Consider the following 15,820-nt stretch of genomic DNA (forward strand, 5'->3'; position numbering starts at 1 on the left):
TTATATTAACCCAGATAAATGCCAGGAAGACTGCATAATGATCATGATTGTTTCATTTTGTGGAAGAAAGTTCATGAAATGAACAATGTAATAAATGTCAAAGGAAGAGTGACATTTCAGAAAGAATGGGTGCTTTCATGTTGGCTATGAATCTTGGAATTTCTCTTTGTCAGAATAGAACAAATCACTTTGTGCCCAATTTCTTAATTTTCAAAATGAAGATCTTTTACTTGATTTCTTTCTAATGACATCGCCTCCGTTTAAATGACATGTTGAAATATCATGTAACAGTTTATTGCCAAAAATATGTTTGTGGGAACTGAGCTACTTAACGTGCATAACAACCAGACATCATGGTTCTGGGGTGATTTAAAAATTCTCAGAAGAATTTTGACTTTGCGTCTTTGATGCAACTGTGACTCTAGCATGATTATATGCAAGATATTATGACTTTCATTTTAACCAGGTAAGTAATAGAAAACGAGGTGTCAACTGGAAGATGAAATTTTATAAATTTCATGACCACAGCAGCAGAATGATTTTTGCTTTTCCCCTTGCTCTTCCTTGAACAAAGCAAGCATACCCTTGCCCTGGGCTCTCCCTCTGGCTGAAGAGCTCTTCCCCTAGGCCAGTGGTCGGCAAACTGCAGCTCTTGAGCCACGTGTGGCTCTTTGGCCCCTTCAGTGTGGCTCTTCCTAAGCCTTAGGAGTACCCTAATTAAGTTAATAACAATGTACCTACCTATATAGTTTAAGTTTAAAAAATTTGGCTCTCAAAAGAAATTTCCATCGTTGTACTGTTGATATCTGGCTCTGTTGACTAATGAGTTTGCCGACCACTGTGAGGCCTAGAGCTTATTACTTGGCGAACTCCTTCATCGACTCAAGTCTTTGTTAAATGACACCTTCTCCATGGGGCCTGCCTGGACCTGTTTAAAATTGGCAACATTCTCCGCACCTCTGGTAGTCCTAATTCCCCTACTCTTTATTATTCCTTTCTTTTTTGCGAAAGCATTATCACCTCTAACATAGTAAATAAGTTGTTATTTTTTTATGTATGTTATTTATTTCTCACCTTCTAAAATACAAGCACCATAAGGGTAGAATATATGTTATTCGCTGATATTTCACACATGTCCAGAAAGCACCTCTATTTTCTGGCAAACTGCCCTGAGTCCCTCTACTCCATGTGATCCTATGTGCCAGCTTACCTTGATGGATCATGAAAACATTGATTAAAAAGAACAGGACTAAACACTATGATATATTTAGATTTTTTCTCATGGAGTTCCATTGTCTGGGGCAATTGATGCTAATTACGGAAAATCTGGACTGGGCTTTCAGTGACGTTCTTCAGCTAACACTTGAATGTATGGTTGCTGATGGGACTTCTTTGTGCAGAATATGGTTTTCAAATAATCTTATCCCTTGAGCTAACAGCTACAATAATCCCTATTTTGTGTCTAGAATCATAATTACATTTATTCCTTTATTACATTTCAAAACAAGGGAGACTTCAGATATCAGTACAGAGATAATTAACCTGTTTTGTGTCCCAGACACTTTTACCAATCTAATAGAAGCTATGGGCCCCCGTCCTTCCAAAAATGTACTCTCACATACACACAAAAAGGCTTAGTGGGATCATGGAAGCCCTAGACTGACAGAGCCCATGATTTATACCATCCCCTAATTACACAAGTGGGGAAAGTGAAATTTACAGGGGAAAGTTAGTCCAACATCACATAGCCAACTATAACAGACTGGATACCAGTAGTGCTTTTCCATCCATTACATCCCTTCCTCATAACCTAGCATCCTTTGGGTTTTTATAAACTGATTTATGACAGGCAGACTTAACTGGAGAAATTCTCAGCTTTAGAATATTAAGAAACCATGGAAACATGTACCCCCACCCCATTTAAAACATACAATATAAATTGTAAATAAGGCATGAAAGTGCTTTATTTCTTACAAAATAGGACTTGTGTTTTACTCTTCCAAAATATTTTAAAGCAGAAATTTTAAATGATGTGACAAAATTAACCATTTGGAGATATTCTCTTATGGGTACTTACAGGTTCTCACAAATTTCTAATATGAAATAAAGTCATAAAACCTAGAAGTTGCATTATAGTTGTAGGGAAAACAACATTGAACTGGGAGTTGAAATGGCTGGTTTTCATCCCTGCTCTGTCACTAACTGGCTGGATGACCGTTTGCAGATCTCCTAAGACTCTTTCTCACCTAATGAGGAAACTATAATAGAAAATTGGGTTAAAGCCCCATTTAGCAATAAAATTTTGTATTTCTATAACTTAAGGAAGACACCAATAAACTTCTTTCATTGTGGTCACTTGCACTTCTATGAGATGGCAAAAGATCTGGGGAGTTTAAATAAAATGGTTGAATTTGCTCAGTATAAAATTTGAAATACTTTAATTTTATCATTTGAATTCTTATCAAAGTGATTCTGGTGAATGGAAATAAGCAGTTTATTGTTGTTTAACCATTTGTTACTGACTCATTGAGAACTTATTCTCATTAAAAAAAACAAACAAACAAACAAAAAAAAAACAATGCTATTCCCAGAAACTTTGTTAGATGTTGAGGCTAAAATAATGAGAAATATTCTAACAAACAAACAAACAAACAAACAACCAAGACTGCAAATCAATAAACAATCAGGAGCTGAAGGAGTAGCATTTCAGGCAAAAGCAAAAACATAAGGGAATCTCATGTGGTGGGGGGTTCAGTGGCCAATCAAAGAGGGCTGTGGCTGGCGCCCTAAGAAGCTGGAGGAAGAGGCTGCAGCCGTGGGCAAACTACGGCCCGCGGGATCCGGCCCGTTTGAAATGAATAAAAATAAAAAAATAAAAAAAAGACCGTACCCTTTTATGTAATGATGTTTACTTTGAATTTATATTAGTTCACACAAACACTCCATCCATGCTTTTGTTCTGGCCCTCCAGTCCAGTTTAAGAACCCATTGTGGCCCTCGAGTCAAAAAGTTTGCCCACCCCTGCTAGAGAGTATGCTGGGGTCACATCATGGCTGTCCATATTAAGAATGCTGGTCTTTATTCTAAGAATAAAGGAACCTATCAAAGCTTTTTAAGCAAGGACGCCAGGTTACAGGTTTGCATGTTGAAAAGATATCTCCGCCTTAATGTGAGGAATCAGCTTAAAGGGGTCAGAGTGGTAGCCCAGTACCAATTAGTGGGTTGTGGTGGAAAGTGGAGATGACTGCATATACCAATCAAATACAGTGCTGGTGGGGGAAGAGAAAAAACATGGATCAATTCGAAGACTATGTAGAAGATAATAGCAACAAGATTTGGTGGTGTATTGCATGAGATTTGGGGTAACAGGGATGTACCAAGTAGGGCTACTAGATATTAGATTGTAGAGTGGAATCATGTTGGTACTATTCTCTTGGTGGTTGGTGCCCTTCTTGAAAATCAGGAACACAGCAAGAGCAGTAGCTGTGTTAGTGTTCAGCTTTCATGCATTTTAAGGATATTTGGCCCATTACTCCCTGACTGAGGAAACAAAGCCAGCTTCCTCCCTCCCTCCCTCCCTTCCTTCCTTCCTTCCTTCCTTCCTTCCTTCCTTCCTTCCTTCCTTCCTTCCTTCCTTCCTTCGTTCCTTCCTTCCTTCCTTCCTTCCATTTTGTGCTTTCCTGGTTTGTTTGTGTTTAAAACAAGAGCTCTAGTAATTCTCTCTCTCTCTCTCTCTCTCTCTCTCTCTCTCTCTCTCTCTCTCTCTTTCTCTCTCAAGTTTATCTCTTTGTAACATGCTAGATTTGGTGTATTCTGTCTCCTTTTGATGTTAACAGGGAGATATGACAACAGATACCTAAGTGTTTTTGTGAATTTGATTATCATATAAATGAAGCCACTCTTAGTAATCATTTCTAATGATCAGATATCAGATTAAAGGACAAATAAGATGTCTCGAATTTTGAGAATTTGCTTTATCAAATATTATTAGCTTCTTTGATTAATACCTCCGAATAATACATCTTCTGATCTGTATTTTTACCTGAGCACACAAGTGGTTATCAGCCATAGAATTCATTTTTTGAAGCTCAGTCATTTGATTGGCATGATAGAACAGACCACGAATGCATTGGCAGGATATTCAAGTTAAGTTCAAACAAACAGTGATGTTATACAGAGAAAATTTGTTGCCCACGTCTATCAAGAACAAGTGATCTGCTAGTTCCAATGATATTATGTATAGAAAGCAGCTTGCATAAGACTGGTTCTGTAGTGCCACCGTTTAAAGTATACAGCTCGTCACTAGAACATTTGCTCCATCTCAACCTCAAAAGTGCTTTGCATGTCCTTCTGCTCAAATCCTTGCTGAACAAATGAGTTCCTTTCATGCTATCTGGAACGCCCTGGAAGAGTTGGGTCCTCAGTATCCCTGAAGTTTAGAGTTTTGTAATTATCTGGGTTCACAGAGAGTAAAAGTCTTGAATAAACTAAAATCCACTACCTGACAAAGAGTACAGCAGTCAGTTTCACTATCACATTCCAGTTAGGCACTGACCAATCTACAAAGATTGTTTCTGTGCAAGAAAAAAGTTTGGAAATATTTATAGCCTCAGATATTCCAGTTCATCTGTTTTCTCTATTTTTTTCTTCAGAATCAGAGTGAAGTTTTCTACACAGTGCCAATGTGGGAAAATTAGATCAGATTATAAAACACTTTTTCTATCCTCAGCATAGAAAAATGTTGATTTCAAATGGATAGATGTCCGCATTCTCTGTAATCCTGCCATAATTCATAAGAGAATAGCTAACCAAGTGTGTGCTCAGTGACTAAACAAAGCAGGCCAGAAGCATGCCAGGTTTGACATTACGATCTATGACATTTAAGCATCTTTCTGCTTAATTCCTTTGACTTACTAGAGCTATCATGTAAGCTTGATGCAATTTTATTTTTATACACTTGAGTGTTATGGGCATTTTTATTAAATGATTAATCAGATGATGGATGTTGCCATCAGCTAAGTCATTTTAGGTTGACTTCACAAGTAAGCCAAAGATCACAGACAACCTTTCATATTTCTTTGAAGAAGCATACACAGATCATAGATGTTATCTTCGCATCGTTCATGAGAAGGTAATTAGAGATGTCAAGATTAGTGAAATATTTTACAGTAAACTTTCTCCTTAAATGACTAATCAAGATTGATATACTGTCTTAAATAATTAAAAGTTCGAGTGTTGTCTTTGTGCTTGATCTCAGAAGATAACCAACATGACTATTAGTCATATTTACACCTAAACTAAAAGATCTGTGGCACAATGACTGATTTGTATTCCTGGTGGGAGTGGCGTATAATATTGATAGCATTGTATTCTTAGATTAAATCACAATGTGGTCATTAAAGAAAAAACCTAATTGACCCAATCAATTTATATATATATAATCTGTAAAATTTTGACATGTGATATGTAAAATCAATATTTTATACTCATGTGAGAGTCAACTAATGTAGATACACTATCTCCACTTAGAAACACATCCATTATGATGGGCTTTTATTGTACCTAATAATATTTCAAATATTTCACTGGGTCAGGGATGGATGAATCATGGTTCCTATGACCCTTAATCCTGCAAGGTAGTAAATAGGAAATTACGTTTTAATTATATACAAAGAGGTAAGGAAGATAGGCTTATGGTTATGTTTTTTATTAAAATTCAGCAGCATTCAGTCTATTAATGGGTACTTTATATGTGCTGGACACTCTGCTGGGCACTGTGGGGAATGCAAAAGTGCATAGCTTGTGGATGGCTCCTGCCTTCAAGAAATATACAGTCCGGGGATGACAACTGACATATTAGCCCCTGGGGCAAAAGACCATCTCTACTCTTTGAGAACATGTATGTATTTGTATCAAGTGTACATCCATCATAGAGAAAGAAATGGTTTTTGTTAGAAATGAGAGAGATCTATTTTCCAATACATATTATACTTTAACTTTTTTGTCAGTATACTATAAAATTACTTCATATACGTAGAGATAAGAGCCATATTATTTTAGCTGTTTAGAAAAAAAAATAAAAGCACTTCCATCGAGTCCTAAGACCAGTGGTTAATAATCTGTTAGCATTACATCCATGCAGTATATACCAGGTGTACCGGTTAATGCAGATTTTTTTTTCAATAGATGGAGTTACACATATGTTGATATGTATGTGATTTGATATGTTTGCTATTTTGTTGTATTGACAGCAAGCTTCAAAACTTCATATGTCAAATTTTCTGAAGGTGTTAACATCATAGATATTTTTACGCTTAAAAATGTCAAATTTCATGCTAAAAAAAGAGCATTTACAGGAAGTTTTAATGCATTACTTTGTTTTGAAGAAAAGTGCTGCTGAATACTTTGGGAAGCTTATGGTGAACATGCTCCATCTCAAGATACTTGTGAACGCTGGTTTAAACACATTAAAAGTGATGATTTTGATGTGAAAGACAAAGAACGTCCAGGTCAACCGAAAAAGTTTGAAGAACAACAGTTACAAGCATTATTGGATGAAGATGCGTGCCAAACTCAAAAACAACTTGCAGAAAGATTAAACATTGCTCGGCAAACAAATTTCCGATCATTTGCAAGCAATGGGAAAGATTTTAAAGGAAGGAAAATGAGTACCACATCAACTGAACAAAATGGAATACCGAAAAGTCATCAGTAAAATGTTGCTTCAACGGCACGAAAGAAAGTCTTTTATTGCATTGAATTGTGACTGGAGATGAAAAGTGGATTTATTTTGAGAATCCCAAATGTACAAAATCATGGGTTGATTTAGGTCAACCAACAACATCGACTGCAAGGCCAAATCACTTCAGAAAGAAGACAATACTCTGTGTTTGGTGGGATTAGGAAGGTGTGGTGTGTTATGAGCTTCTAAAACCAGGTGAAACCATTAATACCGATTGCTACCAACAACAAATAATCAATTTGAACCACACTTTGATTGTAAAATAACCAGAATGTGCCAGAAGACATGGCAAAGTAATTTTGCTTTTTGATGACGTACCATCACACACTTCAAAACCAGTTAAAGACACGTTAAAAGATCTTACCTGGGAAGTATTAACCCACCCGCTGCATTCACCAGACCTTGCTCCTTCAGATGACCACTTGTTCTGATTGATGGCACATGCACTTTCTGGGCAGCACTTCAAAACATATGAAGAAGTGGAAAATTGTCTCTCTGAATAGTTTGCCTCAAAACAAGAAAAGTTCTATTGGGACTGTTTCCACAAATTACCTGAAAGATGGGTGAAATGTGTAGCTAACAATGGACATTACTTTGAATAAAGCACTGTTAATGTTTCTCTTGAAATTATTGTGTGTGTTTTTTTTATTACAAAATCTGCATATTAACCGGTACACCTGGTACCTGAGTGCAATTCCAATTTCAGTCTTCAAAGAACTGATCATGGTGATAGTTTTGTTTGGTAGAGGAATTTTAGTGTTTTAGCAAGAGTATGATAAAATTTTGGTATTTTAGCAAGAGTAAGATAAAACTTCTTCAAGGCATACCATCAACAGCTTTAAGTCATATTTGTGCAGTTGGTTTATTACTTATATATGCTTAATGTAGATTAAAATTCTGAATGTCACTTGAGAGCAATGATCATACTTATATGAACCCATCTTTTTTAATTTTTTTTTTTGTTAATCCTCATCTGAGGATATTTTTCCATTGATTTTTAGGGAGAGTGGAGGAGAGAGGGAAAGACAGACATAAACATCAATATGAGAAAAACATATATATTGGTTGCTTCCTGCACAAGCCCTGGGCTGGGGAGGAGCCTGCAACAGAAGTATGTGCCCTTGACTGGAATCGAACTCGGGACCCTTTGGTTCACAGGCCAATGCTCTATCCACTGAACAAAACCAGCTAGGGCTGAACCCATCTTCATTGTGTACGTGCTAACATCTATTGATAATGTCCCTTCACATACAAAGATAACATGATATTTTTATAATGTTTTGTTAATCAGATGCTATTATATGAAGGGTGATATCAAGTTTAGGTGGTTCTTCTTTTAATCTCTGTTATCATCTGAGCTATTTTTATTTAGGTGACAGGCATGCTTGCATATCATGACATGCAATAGTCTTATCACAAACTTCAATGAAAATCAACTTGTCTGTCCCTAAAAAGAAAGAAATAACTTGATTTTTTTCTGCTTCAAAAATTATCTTTTAGTTGATTTTTTAATTTTCAGGGAGACAGTTGATGGTGTGTTTGCTTTAATAAAAAGAGGTTCTATGGTTCTCAAATATTCAAAATATACAAAAATCTAGGACAGAATATGTTCACTTGAATTAAAAATATATAAATAAGGTAAATGAGATACCAATTATGTTTTGCATGCAAATATATAAATATGGGACTAGAGTTGGATGACCCATTGCCGGGAGCTGGTCCATCCTTGCTGTTTCAAGGGACTTGGCATATATGGCATACTGTTCTTAATATGTTTGCTCACCTTCTTGGCAATATGTGTTTTAACCAAGGTCACCTCTCTGAGAAAGGTTGTTTCCCCAGGTAGGGATTTTCCCCTGAAGTTAGGGAGGGAATAAAACCCCTTAACTAAGTGCCAGGCGGGTAATTAATCACTTTAACTATGAACAATCATGCTTAAGCTACATAATCTTTACTCCCGGGAATGGAGATAAGAAACGCCCTAACCTTTGGAATAGAGATTGATAGGATTGGAATCAACTGGTATAAATACAGATGAATCAAGACAACAGGACACAGAACCTAGACTCAGAACCTACACACAGAACCTAGACACAGAACCTAGAGACAGAAGAACTTTGCTGGAGAGAACATGGCAAAAGATCCTGGACAGAAACTGGAGACAGAACCTAGAGACAGAACCTGGCTGAAGAACCTAGAGACAGAACCTGGCTAGAGAACCTGGATAGAACATGGCAAGAGAACCTGACTAGAACCTGGTGACTGAACCTGGCTGGAGAATCTAGCGAGGGAACATGGCTACAGAACCTGGCTGGAGAACCTGGAGAACCTAGCAAGAGAACATGGACACAGAACCTGGCTGGAGATCCTAACCAGAACTTCGCTGGAGATCCTGACCGGAACTTGGCTAGAGATCCTGGCTAGGCTGCTGATCAACTGAACGCTGTCTCTGTGTCATTCCTTCTTCGCCGACTCCGTCCACACCTTCTGGGACCCCTGGACCTGCTGCGGTTGGACCCCAGCAACCCATCTCATCAACCTAACTGTTTTTCTGTGAGGGAAAAATAAGCAGTTTGTCAACTAAAATATAAAGTAATTCTTTTATAAGGAACTTTATTAAATCTTCACCAAATGTTTGAATATTTAAGTTACAATTTAAGTACCTCTCTAACAGGTGATTCTGGAGCCACTAACAGATATTTATGAACATCCCCAAAGTAGTATTTACATCTTATCAAGGCTATAGTATATATATATATATTAATGCAAAGAACACTGAACCATAAATTATGTTGGCTGAATAAATGATTAAATGAATGTGAAAAAAATAAAAAGAAGGAATATGTATTTTATCTTTCTGATTAGAGGTAGACACTGTCTCGCCTTTCTTTTGGGCCCTTCATACTAACACAGTATGATGGATCTATTTGGAATTCAGTTCATAAGAATAAATTCACTTGCAAATTTATGGATTGTGAAGAATAATGTGAACTTTTAATTTAAGAAAATCATAGATTTTAACTATCTATGCTTACAAGGAAATGATTTAAGTCTGATAATCCATAGTAGCAAATCACCTCCAATTCATATATATTCCTATTTGATTATTGAAAATCCCCCCAAAATAAAATAAAAAATTCTTTCATTGTACATTAATGCCACACAGATTTTCTGAGTATGTCCATATAGCTTTACCTAATTTTTGCTCATGGATTGTGTATTTTTTGCTGTCTCTAGGAGAATTGGAGTAGATATGCACTTCCTATTATGTCACTGAGTTTTAGGATTCACATAATTGCCATACAAAGCAAATGATATCAGTTAAAAATGTTTTATCTTTAATTTCTAATGCTATGATTTATGTAGAGTAAGCTCCTTTAAAAAATAATCTCTTTTGGGTAGTGAGCACATGGTGCAATATACAGATCTTGTAACACAGAAACCCACCCCTGAAACCTATATGTTCATGTTGACCAATGTCATCCCAATAAATTTAATTAAAAAAATAATTTAGAAACAAAAATAACTAAATAAACATAAATTTTAAAAAATTAAAAATAGTCTCCACCAAATTTCTGCAAAGGGGAATTAACATTTTTGAAACCACACCAGTTCATAAGTGTTCTAACTAAAGCTGCTCTGTATCTGTTTTGGTCCACCATGAGAGCCAGCTGGCCTTTATCTGCCTATGGGGCTTCTGGTTTACCTGCACAATTTGATTTGATCATCTACAGGGAAAGCATGACTTAGTGTAGAGGGCATGTGAGTTTCAAATGAGGGAACATGAAGGTGCTATTGTCTCTCTCCCTATGCTAGATTTTGTCATCACACCTCTCTGAGCACAGATTTTCTCATCTGTGAAATGAAAGTGTTGGATTAAATGAGTTCACAATGTTTCCAGTCTGTGTTTAATGGCTTGAATTTTAGGTTCATTTGTTCAATTATACATTGCCAGACCTCTGGCAACTCATTTAACCTTTCCAAACCAAAGCCACTCATCTATTACTGGCCATTCCCGGCACAGAGTCAGAGTGTGAATTAAATGAAACAATGCAGACAAAAGATAAACAATCAACTGTAATGCATTAAACAGTTAAAACATTCTGCTAAGAAGAGTCTGCCTTTTCTCTAAAAGTTGTGTTAGATAAATGATGGTGGAAGGTCTTTTCCATATTTGTTGACAGTTTGATGACTTTTAGTAAGCAAATTGTATAACACAAAGAGGGAAAAGCTATTCCCTAAGCATTCCACTTTAACTTAATAAAATGAAGTCACACTACTATTTGTCCTTAGAGTTTCCCCAAATAATGTGGCTTCATTGAATATTATACTCCGTCGTGATTAGAAAGAAATGATTTGGGGAAACACTGGAATAAACAAAGCTAAATTTTTTCTCTTTTAAACTGAAAAAAATTTCAGAGCCCTAATATGTTAGGGTTATAGGTCTTTCCTAATGCTTTTTTTTTTTATAATGCCAAATCCAGGGAGAATAGTTCTGGGTATTCAGTGAAACACAGGACATATTTGCCAATGATACATCTGATAAAGGGTTAATTTCCAAAAAGGAAGACAAATAATCCAATTAAAAAAATGGGCAGAAGACTTGAATAGACATCTCCAAAGAGGACATACAGATGGCAAGGAGACATGAAAAAATGCTCGAAGTTACTAATCATTAAAGAGATGCAAAGTAAAATGCCACCTGCCAGAATGCAATCATTAATAAATCAACAAACAACAAATGCTGGAGAGGATGTGGAGAAAAAGGAACCCTAGAACACTGTTGGCAGGAATGCAGACTGGCACAACCACTATGGGAAGTATATAATCAGAAATAATATATGCACCCCTATGTTCATAGCAGTGCAATTTATAATAGATAAGATCTGGAAACAGCCCAAGTGCCCGTCAGTAGATGAATGGATAAAAAAAATCTGCGGTACATCTACACCATGAAATGCTATGCAGCTGTAAAAAACAAAGATCTCTTACTCTTTGAGACAGCATGGAAGGACCTGAAGAGTATTATGCTAAGTGAAATAAGCCAAACAGAGAAAGCCAAGTATCATGGATCTCACTTCTATGTGGAATCTAATGAACAAAATAAATTACAAAATAGAACCAAAGACATTGAAGCATACAACAGACTGACATATTTCAGAGGGAAAGTGGTGGGGAGGGATGTGAAGAGATTAACCAAAGAACTTATATGCATATATACATAACCCATGTACACAGACAAAAGGGCAGTGAATGCCCAGGGAGGAGGAGGGAACAGAATGGAGGGGGTTAATGGGGGAAAAAAGTGGACATCTGTAATGCTTTCAACAATAAAGATACATTTTAAATAAATAAATAAATAAATAAATAAATAAATAAATAAATAAATAAATAAATAAAAAAAACAATTTCTTCAACTAAAAATCTCATTTCTTTTTCCTTTTTATACTTTACTGAGGGAAAAATAGAGAAAGTGTCTGGCTAAGGATTTAGTTTTGTCGCCTCAACTGTGAGCTTATTTCCCAGCAATCCTTACACTTTCTACTTAGATGTAGGATAGGGAAGGGACCAGCTATTATCCAGGGTTTCGTATTTTCATTAATTTTATGTTACATATGAGATGTCCACTTAATCATTAATAATGTAGTTGGAGAATAAATTGATACAAATTATTTTTGTGAACATAATGAAAATCTATATTGAAATTATGCATATCCTCTGACTCAACAATTTTACTTCTAACTTTAAATGATCATAAATTTAAATATAAGGATATTCATCTCAGCATTGATTATAGTTGAAAATCTGGGGGGGGGGTGGTGAAAGCTAGAAATTTGACAATAGGTACTTAGTTAAATACACTATGATTGATCCATACAGTGGTGAGCAGCCATTAAAATGTTGGTGTAGAACAATAATTAATGGAGTGGAAGGATGCTCTTGCTGCACTAAGTGAAAAGAACAGATTATAAAACAATATGGACAGTTTACATAGTATAGCCTATGTGAAAAAAACATCCAAATATGACATATGTATGTATAACGACCTGAAGTAAGTGCACCAGGCTCTTGGGTTTTTCTCCATTAAGCTCTGTTTGCATTTCCCACTGACTAATTCTTTGCTTTGGGGAACTGTGTCATTCACTATAGTTTGGTTCCCAGCCCCAGGCCTTACTTGTTAAGGGCCAGTAGTGCCTCCTAGGCTTTGTAACAACCACAAAAAGGCCTCCCACATTGTCCTTGAAGAAATACTGCAACTAAGTGACTATTTCTGAGTCATGGATCACATTTTATCGTCTCCCTTTGCTTATATTTTAAAAAATTTTCTTTAATAAGCATGCGTTTATAACAAAAGCCTAATAAGCATTTATAATATTTCACCCTATTCAACATTTATGTGACTAAGCATTCTGTTTTAACCATAATTAGAACTCGAAGATGCTAATTTTCCTTTTTAGCATCTTAGTTCCCACTCACATTTATTCAACTGATTCAGAAAATTATCTTAGCTTCACAGGTACTTAAAAGTACAGGTATAATGGCCCTGGCTGGGCAGCTCAGTTGATTAGAGTATTGTCTTGATACACTAAGGTTGCAGGTTTGAGTCCCAGTCAGGGTACATACAAAAAAGTCAACCAATGAAGGAATAAATAAGTGGAACAACAAATGTTTCTCTCTCTCTCTCTCTCTCTCTCTCTCTCTCTCTCTCTCTCTCTCTCTCCCTCCCTTTCTCCCTCTCTCCCTCTCTCTCTCAAATCAATAGATAATAAATAGATAATGAAAATAAAAGTACAGGTATAATTATCCATTTTTCAATTCATTCATGCGACCCACATTTGTTAAACTTCACTATGTGTAAAATACTATGCTAGGAACCCTTACATAAAAATAGAAATATATTTATATGTAAGACCAATTTCTTGCATTCTAGGCATTGATATCTGGTTGTTAAATCATGATCAGTGTAGGAATGGGTTAGTCTGTTAATATTATATACCTTGCTTAAAGATTTCTTTCCCAACCTCCTTCTTTTCCAAGTTTCAAGGAAGGCTGTCTCTGAGTGAGTTATCTCATAGCACTCATAGTCTCTTATAATTTCTCAAAAAAATGTGGTTATAATATATTTCATTTATTCCTTTTGGTCCTAATTATCAAACCAAATTAAAATACCACCATTTCATGCTTTTGGTGCATATTAGTAACTTAGTATTTTGTAGAATATAAACCTATTCTAATTAAATTACTTGTATCATTCATATTTATAATAGTTCTTGCTTTTCCACACTTTTATAACAATTGAGTTGATTATATATGGATACATGAAATTAAGAACAAAGCAAACATTTCACTCATGACATAAATGTTGTATTATCTTAAAACAACATTATCACTACACATTATTCCTTTTCCATTACATATTTTCTCAGTAAACCACATAAACTACATTGACTGTTGGACAGATGGGCAGAACCACATGCATCCAATATTAGGCAGTTGGTGAGGCATACAATGCCGGAAAGAAGATTAGGAATATCAAGATAGAAAGCTTCCGATTGCTCTTTAAAATGATGACCCTTTGCTCCTGACTCTCCACTCTGTTTCCCTTTGAAAGTAATGCCCTACAACTTTTCATGTTTTATATCCAAACACATGCTCAGTGATTTCTTGTTAAGTTATATATTAATAACAATGAAATGTTTAGGCAGATTGAAAAAGGAATTCCCCATTTCTCTGCTTTTTATGCTTGGATGACAGCTATGAAATGTATGTTTTCTCAGCAAGGAATGTGATACTGTTCAGCTGCAAGGTGAGAGGGAGAGAAAGGCTGCACACGGAGGAGTAGTGTGGCATTTGTCACTGCCAGGGCTCATCAGCTGCGAGGGCCTCGGGGAGACCAGGCTCCTTCACTGATTTCTTTTGGAATATTTCAGCGATAAAGGTTTCCTCGGAAGCAGAGAGAAACACAAAAACTAGTTAGCTTTTGTGAGGCAGAGCAGTCATCTCTAAACCTTGATAGAGATTCAAGAGGAAAGGTTTATAATTCTTTTATCCAGAGGCTCTACTGAGGTATCTAAAATATTCCAATCTCAGAAGCTCCTTTGAGGTGTGACAGATCTTGTTAACAACAAGTGAATATCCATTCAAACCAACAGATAAATTCTGCCTACTGTGATGTTGGTCTGGTTGAAACCCTTTTAGTCTAACAGTTCCTCCTTTGTAAAGGGAATCAATAGACAACTTACAGCAAATTATGTATTAAGGGCTACTAGCTTGACAGTCAATGAAAATCGTGCATATATTTGCTCTTTCTTAATCCAAAATATCTCTCTCAAATCAAGATGGCAGTGAACATTGTGTGAGCAAGAGGGCTTGAGGGCCACAGCTCTTTTCACTTCCTATTCTCAAACCTCTTCTGATTGATAGAGTAAAATTGGTAGAGTCCTCAAGCAGCCATTGCAGCCCCATTCATTCTGCCTCACAAAGGAAGATGTAATAGCAACCACAGTGATGGTGGTCAGTCTCACTATTTCATGCTCAGTATGAATATTTGCTTGGAAATAATGCTTTCCACCACATTAAAAATATTAGAAAATTGTTTATGTAAATCAGCATGCCCGATTATTTATCTATTTAATTATTTTATTTATTCATAGTATTTTGTGTGGAATTATTTCAGTCCAAAATTTTCATTTCAGTTGTTCTCTACCCAAACTATTAACTGAACCCAAACCAGCTAAACACACATGGCTTTTACTATCATGCAAATTAATCCTTCTTTAAAAATAAAAATTTTAAATGCTGGTAAATATGCTTTTGAAATTTTTCTCTCCTTTTTTAAAATTAAATTTATTGGGATGACATTGATTGATAAGATTACATAGGTTTCAAATGTACATTTCTATGCTACACCATCTGTACAGTGTATTGTGTGCCCACCACCCAAAGTCAAATCATCTTCCATCACCATATAGTTGGCCTCTTTACCCTTCACTATCCCTCCCACCTCTCTTCCCTCTGATTACCACCATGCTGTTGTCTATATCTATGAGTTTCGGATTTACATCCCACATATGAGTG

General features: G+C 36.0%; 1 protein-coding gene across 7 annotated transcripts in view; it reads left to right on the forward strand.

The window, feature by feature from the left end:
- Positions 1–15,820, forward strand: part of SNCA (synuclein alpha) — a 111,199-nt gene that overhangs the window by 21,035 nt on the left and 74,344 nt on the right. The window lies entirely within an intron of this gene.

Source organism: Myotis daubentonii, chromosome 1 (genome assembly GCF_963259705.1).
Source record: "Myotis daubentonii chromosome 1, mMyoDau2.1, whole genome shotgun sequence".
In the NCBI taxonomy this organism is placed as follows: domain Eukaryota; kingdom Metazoa; phylum Chordata; class Mammalia; order Chiroptera; family Vespertilionidae; genus Myotis; species Myotis daubentonii.